The 25,450-nt window shown below is 42.3% G+C and overlaps 1 long non-coding RNA gene across 2 annotated transcripts in view; it reads left to right on the plus strand.

Annotated features, from left to right (window-relative positions):
* Window positions 1-25,450, plus strand: part of LOC311520211 — a 211,696-nt gene that overhangs the window by 161,769 nt on the left and 24,477 nt on the right. The window contains exon 3 of one of the 2 annotated variants that reach the window (XR_014711520.1): window positions 23,929-23,984. The exons of the other annotated variant lie outside the window; for it this stretch is intronic. This is a non-coding gene — a long non-coding RNA (uncharacterized lncRNA). Of the gene's footprint in view, window positions 1-23,928; window positions 23,985-25,450 lie in introns of those variants that run through there. 2 annotated transcript variants of the gene reach the window in all.

Here is a 25,450-nt window from a genome sequence, read left to right on the forward strand (position 1 = left end):
CAAGTCACATGGAATTTTCTTCTTTAGCTGCAGAGGCATAGGCATTTACAGATGAACCACTGGCCTGTCTTGGGCTACAGCAGAATGTAGCCTTTTATGTTGTGACACAAATGTATAATTTACCATTTTGCCATCATGCCGCATAAATAGCTCTAAGTAATTTTACTATCCTCTTCCTTAGCCTCTCTGACTACAATTTTCTCCCAATGTCTGGGCCAGATTCTAACCTTAGTTAAATGTAGAATACAGAATTATTTGACTGAAGTCTATGGAGTTATTCCAGATTTAAACCTCTGTAACTAAGATCAGAATCTTGCTCTCCTTTCTTCAAAGTAAAAACCAACCAACTAACCAAAAAAAAAAAAAACCCAGAGAGTTTCTTCTTCATGTTGGGCAGACTATTCAGTCTAAAGAGCTGATAATTCACTGTGTCATCCTTACACTATTTCCTATGCTTTTGGTTCTACAAATGAACAGTTGTTGTGGTAGGAAGAGAAGAATTATGAGATGAGACACGAGCACGTCAAGAAACCAGGATCCTTGGGGAGGCAGCCTAGTCCAGTGGATAGAGAAGTGGGAGCCTGGAGACGTAGGTTCTGTGTGGGATTTTCAGTGTGGCCTGGGGGAATAGGTGTCCAACTCCCTTAAGCACTTTAGAAATTTGATTCTATTCCTAGCTCTACCATTGACCTTCTTTGTGAGTTAAGTCAAGTCAACCCTTTATATATCAGTTTCCCCAACAGTAACATTGAGTTAATGATATTCTCCTTCTGAAAATCCTTTGAGATGTTCAGATGAAAAGCAGTATATCTGAGCTAAGTGTTATTAGTTTTTCCACTGAGGAGAGAGTTGTGTGATATGAGACATCAAGAACTGACATGATATTTGTGAATTTAATAGGGTATATTTTCCTCTTGATGGGCACATATATTTCCCATGAAAGCTAATGGGAGTTGTATGTGTGCATCAAGAGAACATACCACTTTGCATGCAGATTTCACAGTTTATTGTACAAAGGCTATGTAACTCTCTTATCACCAAGAACTTAGTACGGGCACAAAAATCTGTACCAGCTCAGTTGGTTATAATCAAACATTAAAATGATCTAGCTGAGCTTAATTGTATTTTACCTTCCCACCACTTTTGTAATGAAAGTACTTTAATCGGAAGCATTTGCAGTGTCATGTAGATGAATAAATAGCCTTTTTCTTGAAGTTAAGGTGTTTTTAAACTCAAGCTAATAAAACCACTCATTTCCATTTTCTTCAGAGTTACAGCTACAGTTAAAAAGCTTATACAACTTGGATTTGAAATATTCTTCTTCTGTAAGAAAACCTGGTAAAAGATAGGATCTTTACTTGTGAAGTTATCTTCTAAAGCTGATGTAAAATGCCTGATTTTATGAATTCTGAATTTGATCTGGAAAGTATATAGTAATTTCAACATGCAACTATTCTCAAAAAACAAGATATGTAGGCTTATGACCTTAGATATTAAATGGCACAAAGTCACACATCATGAAGCAGTTCAGGATAACAGTAACCATGTCTCACAAGCTGCATCATAATGGGAAATCTCCTATATTGATCTTGTTCTGCAGAAAGCTCCTCCTATTTGCATGCAATTTCCACCCATTTTCCCCTTCTATCCAGTCCATTTGTATCAGTTCAGTGGCACCCCCTTTACATGTACAAAAATGTGATTCCAAAACCAGATGAATTCAAATGCAAGATAGTTGTCTGAATTCAAATGCAAGATAGTTGTTCAATATTGCTTAAATTTTGATCAAATCTAGGTATAGGTACCTTATAGGTAACCTATTTCCCCTTGTTTTTTCCTACCCTCCCTCCCCCCAGACATTCTTGTTAAACACTGGATTTGTGCTGGAAATGGCCCACCTTGATTATCATACACATTGTAAGGAGAGTGGTCACTTTAGATAAGCTATTACCAGCAGGAGAGTGGGTTTGTGTGTGTGTGTGTGGGGGGGGGTGAGAAAACCTGGATTTGTGCTAGAAATGGCCCAACTTGATTATCATACACATTGTAAGGAGAATGATCACTTTAGATAAGCTATTACCAGCAGGAGAATGGGGTGGGAGGAGGTATTGTTTCATGCTTTGTGTGTATATAAAAAGATCTTCTACACTTTCATCAGTATGCATCCGATGAAGTGAGCTGTAGCTCACAAAAGCTTATGCTCAAATAAATTGGTTAGTCTCTAAGGTGCCACAAGTATCCTTTTCTTTTTGCAAATACAGACTAACACAGCTGTTACTCTGAAACCAAGCATAATACGGTTTAGCATTCCATTCCGTCTCCCCCTTTAAATTCTGTGTTCCTACTATTTATAATATTTACACTATCACACTGTCTTTTAAATTGCATACATATCAGTCTGTTAAGTGTCTCTGATTCATACTGGTTTTCTAGCCCTCCATAGAAGTGTGGGCTTCTAGTAATTCAAAATCATATTTCATTCAGAATGTCTTATTCTGCTGCAGTGAACTGTAGTTCGTTCTCCATCACTGGTTGTTCTGGAATACTGAAGTGATCAAAAGTGTATTTCAATTTCTGGATAAGGCTACAACATGTTATATCTTTTAAGTACATTATTTCTATATACCTAGAAAAATAGTCCATGACAACCCGGTAATGATGTCCTCTGATTTCATATAAATCTATAGCTAATGTCTTCCAAGATCTGTTTAGTAGAGGTGTTGTTATTTATCGTTCTTTGTGTTGTGTTGGTCTGTTATTTCTGCTATGGTCACATACAGATACTTTATTCTTTATGTCCTTGCTGATGCACAGCCGCCACACTGCTTGGCCCTTTCAAGGAAGTAAGTTAATCCTTGATGTCTCTCATGGATAAGGTTTAGGATTTCTCTCCTCATTTTCATTTGGAATTACGATGCAATTGCCTTCAATCATGAGTCCATTTGACTCGCTTTATTGTCTATGCTCTGTAAAGTAGTCTCTTGTCACTTCCTTGGTGTGCTTTAGATACATGGGCCAGCTACCCCTAGTGTAACTTAGAACTTTCTGAACTTTTTGTAGCTTTTTCTTGAGAGTTTTGTTGTAAGGATATTCAATGAAAGAACACATCAGAATATCATCCATGAAAACTGGAATTCCATTTATGTTCATTAACAAATTATGCATCTTTCTTTGGAAAATTTCAGGAGCACTGGCAATCCCAAAATATAATCTTTGAAAGCAAAATCTCCCAAAGTTTGTAATAAATGGAGTCAATTTAGCACTTTCTTTGGCTAAAGGAATTTGCCAGAATCTATTCAAGGTGTCCAACTTGGAGAATAGTGTAGTTCCTTTCACTTTGAGGAAGAAGTCATCCAGTGTTGGAAGGATACATATTTTCTCTCACAGTAGCTTCACTGAATCTTTTAAAATTCATGCAGACTCATATTGTTCCATTTTAATTTATAACGGGAACCATTGGGACACCCCATGCTGTTGGCTCAGATTTTCTCAATTATGCCAATCCATTCCATTCTCTTTAACTTCACTTTATGAAGTTGTCAGGGTTCCTTCCCCACTCTGAACTCTAGGCTACAGATGTGGGGACTGCATGAAAGACCCCCTAAGTTTATTCTTAGCAGCTTAAGTTAAAAAATTCCCCAAGGGACACACTTTGCCTTGTCCTTGAACAGTATGCTGCCACCCAGCGTTTTAAACAAAGAACAGGGAAGGAGACCACTTGGAGACGTCTTTCCCCCCAAAAATATCCCCCCAAGCGCTATACACCCCCTTTCCTGGGGATGCTAAAGAATAATATCCTAACCAATTGGTTACAAAAACATCAAAGACCCAAACCCCTGGATCTTGGAACAATGGAAAAATCAGTCAGGTTCTTAAAAGAAGGATTATATTATAAAAAAAAAAAGAAAGGTAAAAATCATCACTGTAAGATCAGGATGGAAAATACTTTACAGGGTATTCAGATTCAAAACACAGAGGATTCCCCCTCTGAGCAAAACCTTAAAGTTACAGAAGACAGGAATAAACCTCCCTTTTAACACAGGGAAAATTCACATAAAACAAAAGATAAACTAATCCACCTTGCCTGGCTTACTATACTGGTTGCAATATTGGAGACTTGGATTAGGATGGGTTGGAGAAGATGGATTTCTGTCTGGCCTCTCTAAGTCCCAAGAGAGAACAACCACGTAAACAAAGAGCACAAACAAAAGCCTTTCCCACCCCCAAGATTTGAAAGTATCTTGCCCCTTTATTGGTTCTTTGGGTCAGGTGCCAGGCAGGTTAGCTGAGCTTCTTAACCCTTTACAGATAACAGGATGTTGCCTGTGGCCAGGAGGGATTTTATAGCACTGTATACAGAAAGGTGGTTACCCTTCCCTTTATATTTGTGACAGTAGTAATAGGACAGGAATCCTGAGAGGTGTATGTTCACTATGTGGTTCAGCATTGTCTCTTAAGTTATTTGTATAAGATCTCCTTTCAAAAGTCTAATATCACCAAATTGCACTCATCAGGGTTGCCACATTGGTCTGTGGTCCTTTGATCACATACAGTCTGAATTTAGCTTTTGTCTATATAAATTGTTTCTATGGTGACCTGGCCCGTGTAGTTCAGAATACCTCCAGGGTTAGTTGAGCTGTGTCAGGTGACTTCAGCTCTGGGAGGGGTTGAAGGTGATTGTAAGTTCCTACTGAGATGTCTCTGACATTAGCTCCTGAGTCAATTTTAAAGTCAATAGTCTTGCCATGAACATTCAGTTTCACTCTCCGGGAGGGTTCTATGTCACCTCAAGTGCTAGATCCCAGAATCAATGCCTTTTGATTGTCTGTAATATGAGTCAACTCCCTGACTGCTTTGGTGTGGCAAACAACTAGAAGCTGTCTATATTTTATACATGTACTACAACGTGTGCCTCTGGCTGGACATGTATCATTTCTTCGGATATGACTTTTTCCACACATTACGCATATAGGTTGGAATTTGTCCTGCTTAGCATGGGAGTACTCTCTTCTTGTCTCTGGGGCTTTATGATAATGACTCTTAACACTCTAGGGTCTGTTTATAGCTTTTTAAGCTAGTTTCAGACTTCTTCAGTTACTCCTGCCTTTTGTTCTGTTGTTTGACTAATTCTAACTGGTTTGCTATTTAGATAGCTGAGGCTAGGGTTAAATGTCTCTTCAGTTGTAGCTGCTGTGAACGGCTGGTTATTGCATTAACAGATAAAAACCTGATATTTTGTATATCTCTGATATTTTCATATTTTGCATTCCCAAAATCACAGTTTTCAGCCAAGGTATACAGAGCTCTTAAGAAACATTGAACGCTTGCCCCTGGTTCTTGAATTCTGTGGTGAAAACATGCTCTTTTGTAAACCACATTTCTCTAAGGTATAGTGTGTGCATCAAACATAGCCAGAACTCTTTCATGGTCATCTTTGTAGCTATCTTCAGTAATTGCAAAGGATCCAAAAATATTCTCTGCCTCCCCATAGCATAAATTAGAGAAGATACTGGTATATTTCCAATTTCTCTGTGGAGTTCGTTTGCAATTCGAAATAGTGTAAAATACTGCATCCAGTCTACCCATTGGGAAGTTTGTCAAAGCTAATGTTCTCTGGGGCATTGATGAGAGGCATGTTGATGATATCCTGCAACCTCTGTTTCTTTGTTCCTTCTGTTTGCAACCTTTGTTGCTGTTTCCTTCTGTTTCTGTTCTTAATTTACTCCATACCCCATGTCATGTTCCTGTACCAGGTACAGACTGGCTACACAGCTTGCTTATACACACCAGATGTGTTCATCGTAATGCTCTGTCAGGTATGACCGAGGTTCCTTTAAATAGCTGGGACCTTAGTTTCAATAAGGGAACTTTCCTCACTGTGCCACTTTGTGGATAAACAGTATAATACAAAAAGAAAAGGAGTACTTGTGGCATCTTAGAGACTAACAAATTTGTTTGAGCATAAGCTTTCGTGAGCTACAGCTCACTTCATCAGATGCGTCTCTAAGGTGCCACAAGTACTCCTTTACTTTTTGCGGATACAGACTAACACGGCTGCTACTCTGAAACCAGTATAATACAGTTTAGCATTCCATTATAAGAAGGGAGGTGTGTTTAGGGCTAAAGAGTCTGGCAAGAAGCTGAAGAAATGATTAGTTTGTTGGTACTTCCTGGGAGTAGGGAGTTTGGGTGGGTAAATGCAAGTAAATGGGGGCCAGATGATAGAGCAGGGAAGTAAGGAGACTAGGGAAATAGCAACAGGGTCTGAGATCAAGGAAACCATAGTTACCAGACATAGTGTCCCTGGACTGGAACCCAGAGCAGTAGGTGGGCTCAGGATCCCTAGGAACCACTGGGGAAGTGACACAGGACCTGGTCAAGACTGGAAGACTCTCTGGAATAGCATGCGGACAGCTGATTCTGTGAGACTTTGATTCCCCAGAAGGGGAGTACTATACAGTGATCTGGTTGCAGGACTGAGTCACAAAGAGGGACCACTGTGCATCCTGAAGAGTGAGAAGGGGACATCAGACCTAAATGGAGCTAATCCCGAGATGCAGCCCATGGTGAGTGAACAGCCCCATGACAGCCCTATAATTTCATCCAGACTGATAATTTGTAGCCTAAGGTTTCGTTGATTGTCCTTTAAACTGATGAAGGTTGAGATGCTTTAGAAATTAGTTTTACAATGGATGATGTTGTTAGCTATTCCCTGGCTGATGTTTCCATAACATAAACACAATACACACCATATCACCTTCCTTACTCCCTACCATGAAATATGAATATCAAGTAGAATGTTGATTTTGCTGGACCAAGAGATTTGACTAATTTTTCAAGGAAACACAGGTAGGTTTCCATTAGAGACCTGCCTGCATTCCAGGGCCTGCAGCTCCAGCAGGGAGCCTGCCAGCCCCCAGACCCTTGGCTCGAGTTTCCCTGTTGCACAGCAGCAACCATGGGAGCTCCAGCTAGAGCTGGGATTGTTGGAAACGCTAGGCTCTGCAGCAGGGAGTCTACCAGTCCCTGGGCCCACAGGTGGAGCCAGGGCTCTCAGGGTTGCTTGATGGCCCACTCCAGCCATGTCTCTAGGGGATGGCAGGCTCTCTGACGGGAGCCTGCCAGCCCCCAGAGACCTGGCTAAAGTGTGAAGTCTAGCAACCCCAAGAGCCCTGGCTTCAGCTCAAGCTCCTACGGCATGCAAGCTCCCTGCCATGGAGAAGCTAAGTAAAACTGACATTCTTTTCAATTTCACAGATGTTACTCAGTGAACAGTAGCCAGGACATTGACAAGAATGTCAGTTTCACACTTCATTTCAGGAACACCAGATTTGGTGTTTCTGAAATTAAATTGTCTGTTCTCTCTGCTTCACCAGGAAATTTCAGTAGATTTGCTTTCAATCTGAACCAGAACAAATGCAAATTCATAAATACTAAATCCGCTGCAAATCAAAATCCCTGACTTTTGGCCACCTCTACTCTGGAGGACAATTTAGAGGTCTATTCTTGCCCTCTCCCAAAGTAGTTATTCACAATTGCCAGGAAAAGTGCACCCCTCCCTGCCTTTGGGAAACACTGGTCTAACAGATAAGGCACTGGCCTGGGAATCAGATAATCTGGGTCCTAATCACAGCTCTGCTATGGATGTAACCATCACCTCTCTATCTTTATTTTTACTCCAAGTCTTTGTCTGTCTTGTCTATTCACACTGTAAGCTCTTTGGAGTAAGGACACTATCTTCTGAGCTTTTACAGAGCCTTGAATGGGGTCTTGATCTCAGGTGGCTTTCTAGACACTTCTGTAATAAAAATATTAATAATTAACATGAAAAGATCCCATTGACATCATTATTTTTTGTTTCAGGTCCTAGAAACGGATATTTATGTTTATCTTTTTTTTAACAGGAATGAGTTTGTGCCTAGTTGGTTCCTGCAGTAACATCCTGAATAGAACAGGAGGACTTGTGGCACCTTAGAGACTAACAAATGTATTAGAGCATAAGCTTTGGTGGGCTACAGCCCACTTCATCGGATGCATAGAATGGAACATATAGTAAGAAGATATAAATATACATACATACAGATAAGTTGGAAGTTGCCATACAAACTGTGAGAGGCTAATTAGTTAAGATGAGCTATTATCAGCAGGAGGAAAAAAAAACATTTGTAGTGATAATCAAGATGGCCCATTTAGATAGTTGACAAGAAGGTGTGAGGATACTTAACTAAGGGAAATAGATTCAATATGTCTAATGACCCAGTCACTCCTAGTCTCTGTTCAAACTCAAGTTAATGGTATCTAGTTTGCATATTAATTCAAGCTCAGCAGTTTCTCATTGGAGTCTGTATTTGAAGCTTTTCTGTTGCAAAATTGCCACCCTTAAATCTTTTACTGAGTGGCCAGAGAGGCTGAAGTGTTCTCCTACTGGTTTTTGAATGTTATGATTCCTGATGTCAGATTTGTGTCCATTTATTCTTTTGCATAGAGACTGTCTGGTTTGGCCAATGTACATGGCAGAGGGGCATTGCTGGCACATGATGGCATATATCACATTGGTAGATGTGCAGGTGAACAAGCCCCTGATGGCTTGGCTAATGTGATTAGGTCCTATGATGGTGTCACTTGAATAAATATGTGGACACAGTTGGCATTGGGCTTTGTTGCAAGGATAGGTTCCTGGGTTAGTGTTTTTGGTGTGCGGTTGCTGGTGAGTATTTGCTTCAGGTTGGCGGGCTGTCTGTAAGTGAGGACTGGTCTGTATCCCAAGATCTGTGAGAGTGAGGGATCATTTTTCACGATAGGTTGTAAATCTGTGATGAGGTGCTGGAGAAGTTTTATTTGGGGGCTGAAGGTGACAGCTAGTGGTGTTCTGTTATTTTCTTTCTTGGGCCTGTCCTCTAGTAGGTGACTTCTGGGTACTCTTCTGGCTCTGTCAATCTGTTTTTTTCACTTTGGCAGGTGGGTATAGTAGTTTTAAGAATGCTTGATAGAGATCTTGTAGTTGTTTGTCTCTGTCTGAGTGATTGGAGCAAATGCAGTTGTATCTTACAGCTTGGCTGTAGACAATGGATCGTGTGGTGTGTCCTGGTTGGAAGCTGGAGGCATGTAGGTAAGTATAGCGGTCAGTTGGTTTCCGGTATAGAGTGGTGTTTATGTGACCATCGCTTATTAGCACAGTAGTGCCCAGGAAATGGACCACTTGTGTGGATTGGTCTAAGTTGAGGCTGATGGTGGGATGGAAAATGTTGAAATCATGGTGGAATTCCTCAAGGGCTTCTTTTCCATGGGTCCAGTTGATGAAGATGTCATCAATGTAGTGCAAGTAGAGTAGAGGTGTTAGGGGACAAGATCTAAGGAAGCGTTGTTCTAAGTCAGCCATAAAAATGTACTCCTGTTCTTTTTGCGGATACAGACTAACACGGCTGCTACTCTGAATCCTGAATAGAGTTAACCATTAAGAGATTTCTCAATGCATATTTTTCCTTAATCAAGTTGGATTTCAATTCTTCAAAGTTTTCCTTTTTGACAGTCGGTTCAAAACTTTAAAAATAATAATTTGTAATAAATAAATTGTAAAAAACAAGTTTCAGGCTTTTTTGCCCACTAAACCCCATTTTCTTGGGGTTCTTGTAGGCTACTGGAATTCATGTTGTACTCCTGTCTATCTCAAAAACAAAAGGAAAAATACATGCTTTTGTCTTTCACAATAAAGCCAGTAAGAGTGATTTTGCTTTATACAGCACTTTTCAAGATGAATCCCAGTGTGCAGTATAAATGAGAAACAAGTGGAATATTTAAAAAAAAATCAAAGTACATGAAAAAATTGGATGTTTTGACTTCAGTGGTGACCCATACAAAGTGAAAGAGATAACTCTGTTGTGACTAGAGAGTTAGACTATAAGTGAATAAAAAGGTTAACTGAGAAATATCTCTGTGAAATATATTTTGTTCAAAGAAAATAAATTATCTATATGAACACATTATTCAGTAAAGGACCAAGACCTTTGAAGTAAGAAGTCTTTCAAATCAGCCAGCGTCTATCGAGAGTATTCAATAATACATATGTTTTCCATATTTGTAATATTATTCTTTTACCCATTTTCCTTCCTCTCATTAAAAATTTTCTTTTGCCTTGGTGATGGTTTAACACTAGTATAAAAAAATTCTGGCTCAGAGAAATATTGAAAGGACATGTTAGGAATGTTGTGATGAAATATGTTTTTGTGAGATTTCCATCCCACTTTTGTGTCCCTGACAAGGTTTGGATAGTTTTGATAGGCTTGGGATAAGCCTCCAGACATCTGTTCCTCCATGAAACAAACTGCATGAGGTTTGCTTATCACTTTGTAGTTATATTTTATTCCCCCCCCCCCCAAATAAGGGGACAAACAGAAAAAAAGACAGAAGAACAAAAAGGAATGAAAAGGGAAAGGAAGGAAGGTGGGCATGGGAGGGAAAGGAGAGCAACATTTCACTTCCCATCTGCTAGAAATTAATCAAAGGTTTCTGAAAAGTTAGCTCAAATCTTTTCAAATTTGCTTGAGGTCCCTGGTCTCTGAAACAGTACCCCCTCTGTAGCCAAGTCGCTGAGCCAAGCTTCTATCCCATCCAAGCAATATGAGTTGTTTGGCTAAGGTCTCTCCCCTTGGGGCTACAAGCATTGTTGTAGAGAATCAAGCTTTCAGTGAGTTGGAGAGTTTCCAAGATGATGGGATATAGCCCAAAACACAGTTCTAGGAAACAATTTTTAAGGAAGTATTCATTATCATATTAATCCTCCTGCTTACTTTGCTTATCACTATTGAGAATTAAGTTATCCCTCACGCTGCACAGTCACCTTGCCTGCAGTTACTTATGAGTACTCCCCTTGGGCCATTTGCTACCTCAAAAAGACAATGACATCATTAACACTTGTTATTTTTGGTTTTACCTGTGACTTCATTTTATTTACCCCTCTCGTCTAATTTTTGTATACTTCTCATTTACTGTAAATGGCTTATAATACTCGTGTGTACCGATTTCACTGATTACCAGTACATTTTTACTTTACCACAGCTACCTCTTATCCCTGCCTACTGATATTGCATTAACACTCAGCTCCCACCAAGCTTTCTCTGCCCTACATTGGGATTCTGATCTCTACACATTTCCTCTCCCATCTAACCCCATCCTCCTTCATCTACAACTGCCTTAAGTGTGGTCTGCACTTAAAACTTAGGTCGATATAGCTATTGTTCACAGGGGTGTGAAAAACCTGCATCCCTGAGCACCATAGCTATGCTGATCTAATCCCAGTGTGCAGTATAAATGAGAAACAAGTGGAATATTTAAAAAAAAAATCAAAGAAACGTACATGAAAAAATTGGATGTGTTGACTTCAGTGGTGACCCATACAAAGTGAAACTGGTGTAGACATAGGTAGGCTGACGGAAGAATACTTCTGTCAACCTAGCTACCGTCGCTCAGGCCTTGTCTATGCTACAAGGACTACAGAGGCATAGCTATGGCACCAATGCTATGCTGGTATAACCCTACAATTCTACAGCAGAAATATAATTCCCAACATAGTAAGGGTGCTTAAAATTAATAAATAATAATTCTGTGGTTTAAAAATTCTGTAGAATGTATTTCTTTCTCTATTAAACTCTATGGACTTTACAAGACCTCTTTCTAAGAAATTTAATAGGATGAAACTAATGGTATTCTACAGATCAGAGGCTCTCAAACTGTAGTCCATGGACCACCAGTCATCTGCGAGCTCCATTCAGGTGGTCAGCGCATAGTTCCCGCTAAGGTGCGCGCCTGGGCGGTCACACACGAGAGAATGAAGGGCCACCCACCTAATTAGTGGGGCGGCGCAGGCGTGGCTCCACTAATTAAGTGACTGGACCCTGGAGAAGATGCACATTTAAGGTGAAGTGGTGGCCTTGGAGGGAATAGGGGGTAGGTGGGAGGGGGCAGTGGCATGAGAAGGGGGGGTGGGGGGAATTTGGGACATGCAGGGCTGTGGCGGCCAGAGAAAGAGGCAACTTTCCCCAGCTCCAGGGCTGCAGCTGCCGGGGAGAGAGAGCCCTCCTTCCCAGCCCCAGCTTGAGGGCTGCTGTGGTGGGGGAGAGAGGGAGAGACCCCCTACCCGCTCCCAGCCCCAGCTTGAGGGCTGCCATGGTGCTGGAGAGAGGGCACATCCATCACATAGAAAGGTAAGATTACTGATATTAAAATATGAGTTGTGTGCTTTTATTTGTAGAACAAAAAGAGTTCATTATTGAGGGTTTTTTTTAAAATGGCACTTTTATCCAAAGCGTTTTACAATAGTTAGCTAATGGTACAAACAACATTTGGAAAGATCATTAAGTGCTCCGCTGAGACCCTCAGAATTTTCAAGTGGTCCATGAAAAAAAAAGTTTCAGAACCCCTGCTACAAATATTAAGGCCCTGATCCTGCAAAAACTTATGTATGCAGAGAGGCTGGCCTCGCATAACAGCCTTAATTGATCTGGTGGCTGTGTCACCAACCATGAAGGAGCAGAGTTTATATAACCAAAACGTGTTGTCATAAATATAAAGGGAAGGGTAAACCCCTTTGAAATCCCTCCTGGCCAGGGGAAAGCTCCTCTCACCTGTAAAGGGTTAAGAAGCTAAAGGTAACCTCGCTGGCACCTGACCAAAATGACCAATGAGGAGACAAGATACTTTCAAAAGCTGGGAGGAGGGAGAGAAACAAAGGGTCTGTGTCTGTCTGTAGTCGTCTTGGCCGGGGACAGAACAGGAATGGAGTCTTAGAACTTTTAGTAAGTAATCTAGCTAGGTATGTGTTAGATTATGATTTCTTTAAATGGCTGAGAAAAGAATTGTGCTGAATAGAATAACTATTTCTGTCTGTGTATCTTTTTTGTAACTTAAGGTTTTGCCTAGAGGGGTTCTCTATGTTTTTGAATCTAATTACCCTGTAAGATATATACCATCCTGATTTTACAGGGGGGATTTCTTTATTTCTATTTACTTCTATTTTTTATTAAAAGTCTTCTTGTAAAACACTGAATGCTTTTTCATTGTTCTCAGATCCAAGGGTTTGGGGTTGTGGTCACCTATGCAAATTGGTGAGGCTTTTTATCCAACATTTCCCAGGAAAGGGGGGGTGCAAGTGTTGGGAGGATTGTTCATTGTTCTTAAGATCCAAGGGTCTGGGTCTGTAGTCACCTAGACAAATTGGTGAGGCTTTTTACCAAACCTTGTCCAGGAAGTGGGGTGCAAGGTTTTGGGAAGTATTTTGGGGGGAAGGACGCGTCCAAACAGCTCTTCCCCAGTAACCAGTATTAGTTTGGTGGTGGTAGCGGCCTGTCCAAGGTGTAATATTTTGTACCTTGGGGAAGTTTTGACCTAAGCTGGTAAAGATAAGCTTAGGAGGTTTTTCATGCAGGTCCCCACATCTGTACCCTAGAGTTCAGAGTGGGGGAGGAACCTTGACACGTGTACATAAAAGAGTTAGCAAAATAAAAAATTGCATTAAAAATAGCTGATAAAAAAGTGTTAGTCTAGTTCTTCCACCGTGAAGTACTGGCTGTATTATCTGGGTTGAGCAGTATGCACCTACACCAGGGGCTGCAGAGATGGTTGTAGTCTTGTTGAAGACTATTCCATCCTAGGGCTGTGTAGAACAAAGGGAGTAGTGCAGGAAAGAGTGAACCTCTAGCCCTATATTGAAAGATATATTCATTCAGTTTGGGTGAGAAATGTAAAAACTGGGGATTGTCACCAAACCTGACCTTTCTTTGAGGTTTGAGAAAGTTCAGTACAATCTCTCCCTTAACCTCTCTACAGTTGCCAGGTGGAATGTCTCAAATGCTGTCAGGGACACCACTTTCTTACATCTGTAGAAGAGGCACACATTTTAGTGGAGGAAAGCTGTAGGCCCAATACCACAGCTAAAGTGAGGACTGAAGAAACTGCGTCTGCCTGTTAGTGCTTGAAAAGTAAACACATAGGTACCAACATACGTATGCAAAGGCTGAGGCATGTATATATCTAAAGGGAAGTATAGGATACAAAGGTATTTGGTTTCAGAGTAGCATCCGTGTTAGTCTGTATCCGCAAAAAGAAAAGGAGGACTTTTGGCACCTTAGAGACTAACAAATTTATTTGAGCATAAGCTACAGCTCACTTCATTGGATGCATAAAGTGGAAAATACAGTGGGGAGATTTTATATACACAGAGAACATGAAGCAATGGGTGTTACCATACACACTGTAACGAGAGTGACCAGGTAAGGTGAGCTATTACCCGCAAGAGAGCTGGGGTAGTGGGGACCTTTTGTAGTGATAATCAAGGTGGGCCATTTCCAGAAGTTGACAAGAACGTGTGAGGAACAGTACGGGGGGGGGGGGGGAATAAACATGGGGAAATAGTTTTACTTTTTGTAATGACCCATCCACTCCCAGTCTTTATTCAAACTTAAGTTAATTGTATCCAGTTTGCAAATTAATTCCAATTCAGCAGTCTCTCGTTGGAGTCTGTTTTTGAAGTTTTTTTGTTGAAGAATTGCCACTTTTAGGTCTGTAATTGAGTGACCAAAGAGATTGAAGTGTTCTCCGACTGGTTTTGAATGTTATCATTCTTGACGTCTGATTTGTATCCATTTATTGGTTTACGTAGACACTGTCCAGTTTGGCCAATGTACATGGCAGAGGGGCATTGCTGGCACATGATGGCATATATCACATTGGTAGATGTGCAGGTGAACAAGCCTCTGATAGTGTGTCTGATGTGATTAGGCCCAATGATGGTGTCCCCTGAATAGATATGTGGATACAGCTGGCAACGAGCTTTGTTGCAAGGATAGGTTCCTGGGTTAGTGGTTCTGGTGTGTGGTTGCTGGTGAGTATTTGCTTCAGGTTGGGGGGGCTGTCTGTAAGCAAGGACTGGCCTGTTTCCCAAGATCTGTGAGAGTGATGGGTCGTCGCTCTCCTGCTGGTAATAGCTCACCTTCCCTGATCACTCTCGTTACAGTGTGTATGGTAACACCCATTGTTTCATGTTCTCTGTGTATATAAATCTCCCCACTGTATTTTCCACTGAATGCATCCGATGAAGTGAACTGTAGCTCATGAAAGCTTATGCTCAAATAAATTTGTTAGTCTCTAAGGTGCCACAAGTACGCCTTTCTTTTTAAAGGTATTTGGGAGTCTGTGTTGAGTGCACATTTATAAGTATTTAAACAGGCCCTATCTTGCCATACTATTTTACTCTAGAATCCCAGTTAAGTACTGAGTGGATGATCAGTTTTTTAGCCTACATTCTGGGGGCTAAATACTCAGCTGGTGTGAATTAGCAGAGTTCTGGTGACATTAAAGTTAGTGTACCCCGCTGAGAATTTGTCCCTCTTTGCAGAAATATTTCTCTCTTTTAAAACGCAGGAAGTTCTTAGCATTTCGCAATATTACAGGTGAAGACTTCCAACAACCCTCCCTCTCCTATTCCTCCAATTTACTTTCACCTACTTTAGTTTCTTACAGCCTCTGCACTTCTGCTTGGGCCTAGTTCTGATCCTGTTTCCCTAAAGCAAAGACAAAAGGGGGCAAGGGGTCACATGGTGAGTGCTCTTCCAAAGCTTTGATTGGTTCAGATGCCTCATGTATCTCAATTAGCCAGTCTTTTGCCTGAATGAACTTTCAAACTTTTTGAGCTTCACTCAAAGGATCCTTTTAATAATAGTGTTAAAATAATTCTGGCATGTTTACTAGTATACTAGTGACACTAGTATACGTCAGGGCCTCTTCTCGCTGCACAGTGCACCTACAGCGTTTCTAAATGGTCTAGAAAAACACACCCTGTCATGGCTTACTACAGTCTAACAAACTTAAATTTCATCTATGAAGCTGACAGGCCAGTGCATTATTAACTGAGCCCCTGTGACCTTTTAATCTGTATTGTATGTAAGTTTATAGTGCAAGAAGTATAGAATTTTTAACTTGCACATTTTAATATATTTAATTTGCCACACTTGGCAGTTTGCTTTGTGAACTATTAATCTTTTCAACCAATACAGTAAAATGTCAGTGTATGCATTTGCTTATATCCTTATATCCATAATAGGCTTATATCCTGAAACAATAAAGTTGTAATAGCCTGCTTATTGCCTGGTGGAGCTATTTGATTTCAGCACGTACAAGGTGTTGTATGTCCTACTTATCCTCAAGGTTCTTTAAACTCATCTTATCCTCTTACTAGTGGCTTGGAAGGCAGCAGTGCACATTATTTCAGTGAGATAAAGCCAGTCAGATATCATGGATCAAGCTCTGTTGAATTCTTCTGTTTCTCTTTCATTGCTTTCAGTATGTTCAATATGACACTAATTTCTTCATGTTACCTCTACCTATGACAAATGCAAGCTGAAGTCCTAGACTCTAAGATCTGTTCTGCACTCTCAGACTATCCACCAGTCTGGAAGTGATGGGTAATTCCTCTCTTTACTGCGAGTGACAGGGGTCAGCAACTGTAGAATCACAGTTGTCAGATATGCGAAAGATCTACTAAGTATCCTACTCTTAGGAAAACTGGTACTTTCCAAAGTTAAGATCCCTATTGCTCCTGGTCTTACTGGTGGTTCCTGTGTTTGTTCTCTCAGGTCTATTTTCTTCCTCTTTCTGAATGAGTTGCAGTAGCGACAGTCATTTTCAGATAGCTTAAACAGGCTTGTCAGAAAAATAACCAAAAGGAAGAAAATGGAGAAAGAGCCTTGAAAATAGAGAACTACTTCTCTCGTCACAGTATATTCCATATATTTATTCTCCTTTGGTCCATCTACTCAACTTGCTGAATCAAATATTGTGTGGGCTGTGATTTCAGATTTTCTCTCCATCAACAAGGTAGAAATGAGTTACAGTTTTCAGGCCCTGTAGAGAAATGCACAGCTCTGCCTTCTTCCTCAGAGAACTATGTAATTACTTGGTAATTCCTATCTTTCTAAAGTTGGTTGGCAGAGTTAGCAATTCAGATTAGTTTCAGAGTAGCAGCCGTGTTAGTCTGTATCCACAAAAAGAACAAGAGTACTTGTGGCACCTTAGAGACTAACAAATTTATTTTGAGCATAAGCTTTTGTGGGCTAAAACCCACTTCATTGGATGCATGCAGTGGAAAATACAGTAGGAAGATATATATACACACACACAGAACATGAAACAATGGGTGTTGCCATACCCACTATAATAAGAGTGATCAGTTAAGGTGAGCTATTACCAGCAGGAGAGAAAAAAAAACAACCTTTTGTAGTGATAATCAAGATGGGCCATTTCCAGCAGTTGACAAGAATGTGTGAGGAACAGTAGGGAGGAAAAATAAACATGGGGAGATTAGGTTTTACAAGTAAGAGAGAGAAAGAAACAAGACTATGGAAATAGATATCATGTGACAGAAAACCATGGAGCAGAACTCAGAAGATGATTATGCACCGAAACTTTGAAGAATGTTTATTCTTAATTTTCAACTCAAGTCCTCCCCTCTCCCCATGTTCTCTGTCACTGTTGACAGAACCCACATCTTCTCATTAACTCAGATGGTTAACAAAGCAGACTGGTAGTGGGTCAGTCTGCATGGTGACTGTCAGGATATAGATAATCAGGCCTGCCTGTAAAGGCCTATACTTTAACAATTTAGGTATATGTTTATCATTTAGCTAGTAATAGAGGTATACAAGAAAGAATCTGTGTAAGGGCCTTCTCTCACTGTGACAGTCTGAGGCCCTATTCTTAGGCCAATGCCTTTGGCTAAGCAGCAGAGGCAGCCATAAACTGGGAAGCAAACAGTCACATCCTCACATTCCAAACTAGTCAATATGGGACTGTTAGGAAGGTGATCCGATCTACCACCTCCAGAGAAAGGGAAGACCCTAGAAGATGTAAAAGGAAATTTAGGTTAATAGTTTTCTGTCTGGTAAGAACTCACTTATCAATAGACACAGCTGGGAAACCCTTATGTCTTTATAGATGTAGTTGTGAAATCCTCACTTCTGTATTGTTTTGTCATTATAGTTCCCACTTTGCTATTGTTTGTTTGCATGGTCTCTGTCTGGTTCTGTGATTGTTTCTGTCTGCTGTATAATTAATTTTGCTGGGTATAAACTAATTAAGGTGGTGGGATATAATTAGTTAGCTAATCATGTTACAATATGTTAGGATTGGTTAGGTAAATTTCAGTAGAATGTTTGGTTAAGGTATAGCTAAGATTACTGTATAAATTAGGGGCAAACAGTAAGGAAGTAAGTTGGGATTTGAAAATAAGGAAAAAGGAACTTGGATTTAAGCTTGCTGGAAGTTCACCCCAATAAACATCAAATTGTTTGCACCTTCGGACTTCGGGTATTGTTGCTCTCTGTTCATGAGAGAAGGACCAGGGAAGTGGGAGAGTGAAGGAATAAGCTCTCTAACAGTGGCATGAGTAATATGGTTATCATAATCCATGATTTTATAATGGCTCAGGCCCTTGTATTAGTCTGTACAATTCAGAGCTGGCTGGTAGATCACTGCAAGACCACTAGAATCCCATTTGCGTCCAGAAGAACCTTCACTTCAGCATGAGCCTTGGTAGTGTTGAGGAGTGTAATGGTCTATGCCAGTTGCATCAGATCTTAAGGATAGACTTCCACCCACTCCAGAACTGTGTTTATATACAATTTATTACACACCATGGGAGTTCCTGGTTGGGTTGACTGAATTTGTATATGATCTGGTTTTAAATGTGCGTAGGCTTATGTGGATAATTAATCATCTTCTTTGAGTAGATGCAGCCATGTATTCTATCTGGGTGTATGAGAAAGAGCTGGAGAACTTTACCTAGCCATACCCATAGGTATGACGCTCACCCCCTGCAGCCATATCCCCTCTCCTGGTCATAAAAGGGTACCACCCCCCTCAGCCCCTCAGTTTCTTCTCACCACCAATGGTCTAGAGTCAGAGCTCTGTATGGGGTCTTCACATTTTTATCTGTTTCTGAGAACTTTTTCCTTGTATATAATACTAGTAGTAACTCAGCTTTAGTTAAGTGTAGGTTTAGTGTTAGCTAAAGTACTTGGCTGCCCTCACCCAGGGTTTAAGCATTGTTTGGTATGCAGGAGGTGCATCCCAAACAGCAACTCCCATACAAGGCGCTTGATGTGCCTCAGTGAGGGACACATTAAAGAGAGGTGCTCCATCTGCAAGTCTGTCACAAAGAGGACCCAGCTGGCGAGAGACTTGAGGTTGAAGCAGCACCTTGTGGAGCAGGCCAGGGGGCCTACTTTGGAACTGAGGCCCTCATCTGATCGGTGGTCACCTTCAGACCTGGCAAATTATGCCACTCTTTGTTCAGGCTCTGGTGTTTCCCTCAAGAGGAAGAGCGATCATTCACCCTCCTCTGGAGTATGAGGAAAAGGTCTCATCAAATGAAATGGAAGCATTCTGGGGATCAGAGAGATTCCTCTTCCAAGAGGAGTGCTGACCAGCATTGTACACCCTCTGGCACATGGTGTGGAGCAGGTCCATCCAACCACTCCCTGGTATGTCTCCAAAAGCAGGGAGGACCTGTACTATCAACTCTGGTTCTGGCTATGGGGAATCCATTGAGCCTGGTGTCAACGATATCAACACCAGCTCCGACGGCCTCCATGCCAATTGCATACCAGGTGACATAAGACCTGCTTTGCCTCTCAATTCCAGACTCTCCACTAGTTCAGGAATTCTCTGGTACTGTGGTGTCTACTGGCTCATCCTCCATTATGCCTTTGGCACCTCCTGGCCATGTCACAGAGCCTCCGAGTCCATCGGCACCACAAGTTACACTGCCGGGTCACACCCTATAGAGTCAAGGCTGGGCCTGGTACCCTCAATAATGGGGCATCCTTTGGCACCATCATTGTCTTGGCAGCCGATCCCATCATCAATTTATGTTCAGGCCTTGGTGCAAATGCCTCTCCCAGTACCAGGTGGGAGTATGTCCCATTCGGTGTTGCTGGTGATGATTCCCCATGCTTTTCAGCACCGATGCCATCTCCTTATTGCATTTCTGATGAGTCTGACAGGTTGTTTGCCCTATTGGGGCTGGCTTCTCCATTGTCACCCCAGAACTTCTGGGATTCTTCAAGATCCAGGTCACGGCTTTTGTCCCTCTCCTCACTGGGTAGGCACCAGAAATTGCCTTCAGATCATTATCAGCACTGAGATTGGCAAGTGTTGTGCAGTTGGATCAGAGGTCACTTGCCACATATGCCTTATCCATATGCCCAGTGGCCTCCTTGGAATCCCTGGGATACTTCTTGGTCCTGCTCTTTGACCTGCTTCAGAGCAAGATCACCCATCCTGACAGAGGCCCCTATGACCAATATGTCTGTTCCCTCTGGTCCTATGTGGCTCCTCTGAATGGATCCTGTGGTATGAGAACAAGATCTGTCACTGATGCAGCAAACTGCCTCGTTATCCTTCCTGGAGGATTCTACCATTCTGGAATATTTCTGTCTCTCAGTGCCAGAGGACTTTAAGGTGTACTGGGAGCTCCGGAGGCACACGGCTGCTGCATCAATCCAGGCAAAATTCCTACAAGAGAAAATGTGTGAGCCTCTGGATATTTTCCAACCATTAGCTCCAAGGCACTCCTTCTGACAAATGAGGCACTCCTGGAGCCTGCAAAGCCCCCTGGAATACTCCAGCTTCTTTAACTCCTACAGCAAAGCATTCAGAGAAATGATACCTCATTCCTGCACAGGGGTTTGAGGTTTTCTATTCCCACCCAGCTCCTAACTCCCTAGTAGTAATTGAAGGTATAAATCTACACCCAAAGAAAGAGAGAGTCCCAGAGGATGGACTTGAGAGGGATAAAGATTTATATCTCCTCTTCCCTACAGATGCACATTACCAACCAGCAGGCATTGCTCTTCAAATTTGACTTTGTTGATTGGGCTTTTACAGTGTTTGGGACTTGATCACAACAAACAACTGAGTCCTAAACACAGTCAGATTGGGTTGTGCCATCAAGTTCCTCTTCATCCTCCACTACCCCCAACTACCTAACCCTCCTACCTTGTTCCTCTTCATGAGAGGGACTCCTCTCATGAGATACTGCTTATCCTGCAGCTTCAATCTTTATTGACCGTGGGGCCTGTAGAGGAGGTCCTCCTTCAGCACTGAGGATGCAGATTCCATTCCTGATATTTCCTGGCTACCAAGTCCAAGGGAGGGATGAGACCTGTTCTGAACCTCATGTAGCTATTCTCCTGAGCCACAGGAGGTTTCTCTGTTTTTTTCAGGGTGGTTCAACACAGTGCTGCCCATCAGCCTCTCCACGCACCCAGCTCTTTACCAAATGCATGGCTGTGATCACAGCATATCTCAGAAAGAGGGGAATGCATATCTTCCTGGATCTGGATGATTGGTTACTGGAGGGGTGAGTCCAGAGAGGACCTCCTCTGTCATGTTTAGTTCACACTATGCTTATTTGATCATCTGGGTCTCATAAACAACGGGAAGAAAACACTGGTTCCAATTCAAAGAACTGAGTTCACTGAGGCCCTGTTAGACTCTGTGAATTCAAGAGCATTTCTGCTTACTAAATTATTACAGGTGATTTGATGCTTACATTTCGGTCTGCAGTTCCAACCCTCAACCACAGCCTGAATACACTGTCATATGGCTCCATGTACTAGGGAGTCCATTATGCCAGGCTGCGCCTTTTTTCCTCTTCATATGTGGCTGAAGTCAGTCTATCATCTGCACTGTTATTAGTTGGACAGAGTAGTCCATCTTCCTCTGCTGATCCTATATTCCTTATAGTGGTGGACAGTTTGGGATTGTGTGTTTTGGCATTTCTTCTGCTCAGTCTCCACTGATGAGAACTATAGTCAACAATGCCTCCTTAACAGGTTGGGGAGCACATATGGAGTTACTGAAACTTCAAGGCCTAGAATTGGAAAAGGGAGGTTCTTTACATATCAATGTCCTGGAGATTTGTGCCATCTATAGTGCTTGTAAAACCTTTTAGGATCACATCAGGGATTCAGTGATTCTCATACTACATTATGGTGGTATTACTGGTAAGTATCTAAGTCCCTGTAAGCTGCGCAGCCACATAGCAGCCTATTGAGCGCTGCATAGGTGCTCAGGGAACCCACCGGCTGGGACATGCTGTGGCTGAGGAAGGGGTGCCCCACCCTCAGCCTCAACTCAGCCCCAGACCTGCTGAAGACAGGGAAGGGGGTGCCCCTCCACTTGCCTGAACCTAGGCCCGGTCCAGACCTGCTGCAGACAGGGTGCCCCTTCCCCAGCCCAGACTTGCCATGGCCAGGGTGGCCCTCCCCTGGCCCAAACCCAGTTCCAGACTTGCTGCTGTGGGGAGAGAGAGCTGGGGGGAGTCCTCTCTTCCCACTGTAGCCCCAGGTCAGCCTGCACCCCAAACCCCTCATCCCCGGCCCCAGCCTAGAGCCTGCACCCCTGGCCGGAGCTCTCACTCCAACCCTCTGCCCCAGCCCTGAGCTCCCTCCCACACTCCAAACCCCTCACCCCCACTCACACCACCTGAATTTTGTTGTGTGCACCAATATGGAGGTCGTGTATCACACATCAACTCCATATTGGTGCACATAATAATCATTCTGCACATGTGTGGGAAAAAATAGAGGGAACACTGGTGAGTATGTAAACAGGCTTCGGGGAGCACACCCCAACATGATTGGCTAGGAGGCAATCGGATTCTGGCAGCTCTGCATTGGGGAAAACATTACCCTATGGCCAATCACTTGCCTGGGATCCACAAACACCTGGCAGATTATCCCAGCAGGAATTTCTCCCTGAATCACAACTGATCTCTGAAGCCCAGTGTCCTGAATCCATCTTGTTTGCAATGAGAGAAAATAAGAAATGCCAGCTGTTTTGTTCCCAAAGGTGTCTCTGTCCAGGCTCCTTGATTAATGCTTCTCACCTGATCTGGGAATTTGCATGCTTGTATGCCATGCCTCCAATTACGTTTATCCTGCAGGTCATTCTCAAACTGGCATTGGCCCATGCCAGTCTCATTCTCATTGCTTCAGCATGGTCAAGACAATGTTGGTTCTCTGACCTCCTCACATTGTCAAAATGGCCTCCCATACCCCTTCCTCTTCACCCTGACTTCATGACTCAGCATTACGATCAGGTTCTGCATCCAGTGCTCAGCTCTCTGCATCTCGCAGCATTGGTGCTGCCTTGTTAGATGAAAAGGAGGAATGATGTTTGGAGGCAGTCTGAAAGGTCTTGCTTAACAATAGGAAGCCCTCCACCAGCATGACCTACTGGGCCATGTGGAAACAGTTCTCAGTATTTTCATTAGACCAGGGAGTTCAACAAACATGGACTTGTATCCAGAACATCTTGGAGTACCTGCTATTCATTCAGTCTTCTAGCCTTTTGCTTAGTCCATTGAAAGTCCACCTGGAGGCAATTTCGGCATTTCATCTGCCTGGCCAGAGAAGTCAGTGTTTTTCAAACTCCATGGCAGTGAGGTTTTTGAAAGGAATCACTCATCTCTGCCCACCAGTTAAAGACCTGGTTCCTTTGTGGAACCATAATATTGTTTTAGCAGCTCTTATGGTACTGCCGTTCGAGCCTCTGGCAACTACTTCTTAACTTTCTGCCTTCCCTCTGGCTATAACATTTCCTGAGAGTGTGCAAGCTGCAGGCTTCGATGATAGAGCCTCTTACATTCAATTTTCCAAAGACAAAGTGACCCAGTGGTTTCCCGTTTATTTAAGGTGGTTTCCGAGTTTCATTTGGAACTAGTTGTATGTCTACTGGTATTCTTCCCTAAGTTGTATGTCCCTGGTGTTTAACCTCAGAGGAGTAGCATCTCCACACTTTGAATGTCAGGCAATGGTTAGCATTTTATCTGGACAGAATTAAACCTCTCCATTCCTCTGTTTGTTTCCTATTCAGACTAATGAAGGGTCAAGCCATCTCTTCACAGACCAATCTCCAGGTGGATAACTTCCACTCTCCTTAGGGACATTGTAAGGAGAGTGATCACTTTAGATAAGCTATTACCAGCAGGAGAGTGGGGTGGGAGGAGGTATTGTTTCATGGTCTCTGTGTATATAATGTCTTCTGCAGTTTCCACAGTATGCATCCGATGAAGTGAGCTGTAGCTTACGAAAGCTTATGCTCAAATAAATTGGTTAGTCTCTAAGGTGCCACAAGTACTCCTTTTCTAGTTGCAGATAGGTAACTACTTTTTCTAGGTTTCTAGAGTGGTAGCCGTGTTAGTCTGTATATCAGCAAAAATAACTAGGAGTCCTTGTGGCACCTTAGAGACTAACACATTTATTTGGGCTAAGCTTTTGTGGGTTAGAACCCACTTCATCAGATGCATGGAGTGAAAATACAGGAGCAGGTATAAATACATGAAAGGATGGGGGTTGCTTTATCTCATACGAGGTCAGTCTAATGAGATAAATCAATTAACAGCAGGATACCAACTCAGGAAAAATAACTTTTGAAGTGGTAAGAGAGTGGTCCATTACAGACAGTTGACAAGAAGGTGTGAGTAACAGTAGGGAGAAATTAGTATTGGGGAAATTAAGTTTAGGTTTTGTAATGACGCAACCACTCCCAATCTCTATCCAAGTCTAATCTGATGGTATCCAGTTGGCAAATTAATTCCAGTTCTGCAGCTTCATGTTGGAGTCTGTTTTTGAAGTTTTTTTGTTGAAGAATTGCCACTTTTAGGTTTGTTATTGAGTGACCAGAGAAATTGAAGTGTTCTCCCATTGGTCTTTGAATGTTATGATTCCTGTTGTCAGATTTATGTCCATTTATTCTTTTGCATAGAGACTGTCTGGTTTGGCCAATGTACATGGCAAAGGGGCATTGCTGGCACATGATGGCATATATCATATTGGTAGATGTGCAGATGAACAAGCCCTTGATGGTGAGGCTGATGTGGTTAGGTCCTATGATGGTGTCCCTTGACTAGATATGTGGACAGACTTGGCACCGAGGTTTCGCTTACAGACAGCCCCCCAACTGAAGCATATACTCACCAGCATCTACACACCACACAACAAAAGCACCAACCCAGGAACCAAACCCTGCTACAAACCCCAGTGCCAACTCTGTCCACATATCTATTCAAGGGACACCATCATAGGACCTAACCACATCAGCCACACCAACATGGGCTCGTTCACCTGCACACCTTCCAATGTGATATATGCCAACATGTGCCAGCAATGTCCTTCTGCCATGTTCATTGGCCAAACTGTACAGTCTCTACTGTGATGGGGCAAGGCCAGATGGCTATAGGAAAGTAGTGAGAAACAGGTATGTTAGTCCCAGACTAAACAAATCCCTGTTACCATGGTAACCTAATGGCAGTTGCTCCAGGTTAATCAAGACACCTGGGGCCAATTAAGATCCTTCCAGAAAGCAGTGGAGACAACTCGATTGATTGGGACACCAG

The sequence above is a fragment of the Lepidochelys olivacea genome (assembly GCF_965140295.1).
Source record: "Lepidochelys olivacea isolate rLepOli2 genome assembly, chromosome: 4".
Taxonomy (NCBI): domain Eukaryota; kingdom Metazoa; phylum Chordata; order Testudines; family Cheloniidae; genus Lepidochelys; species Lepidochelys olivacea.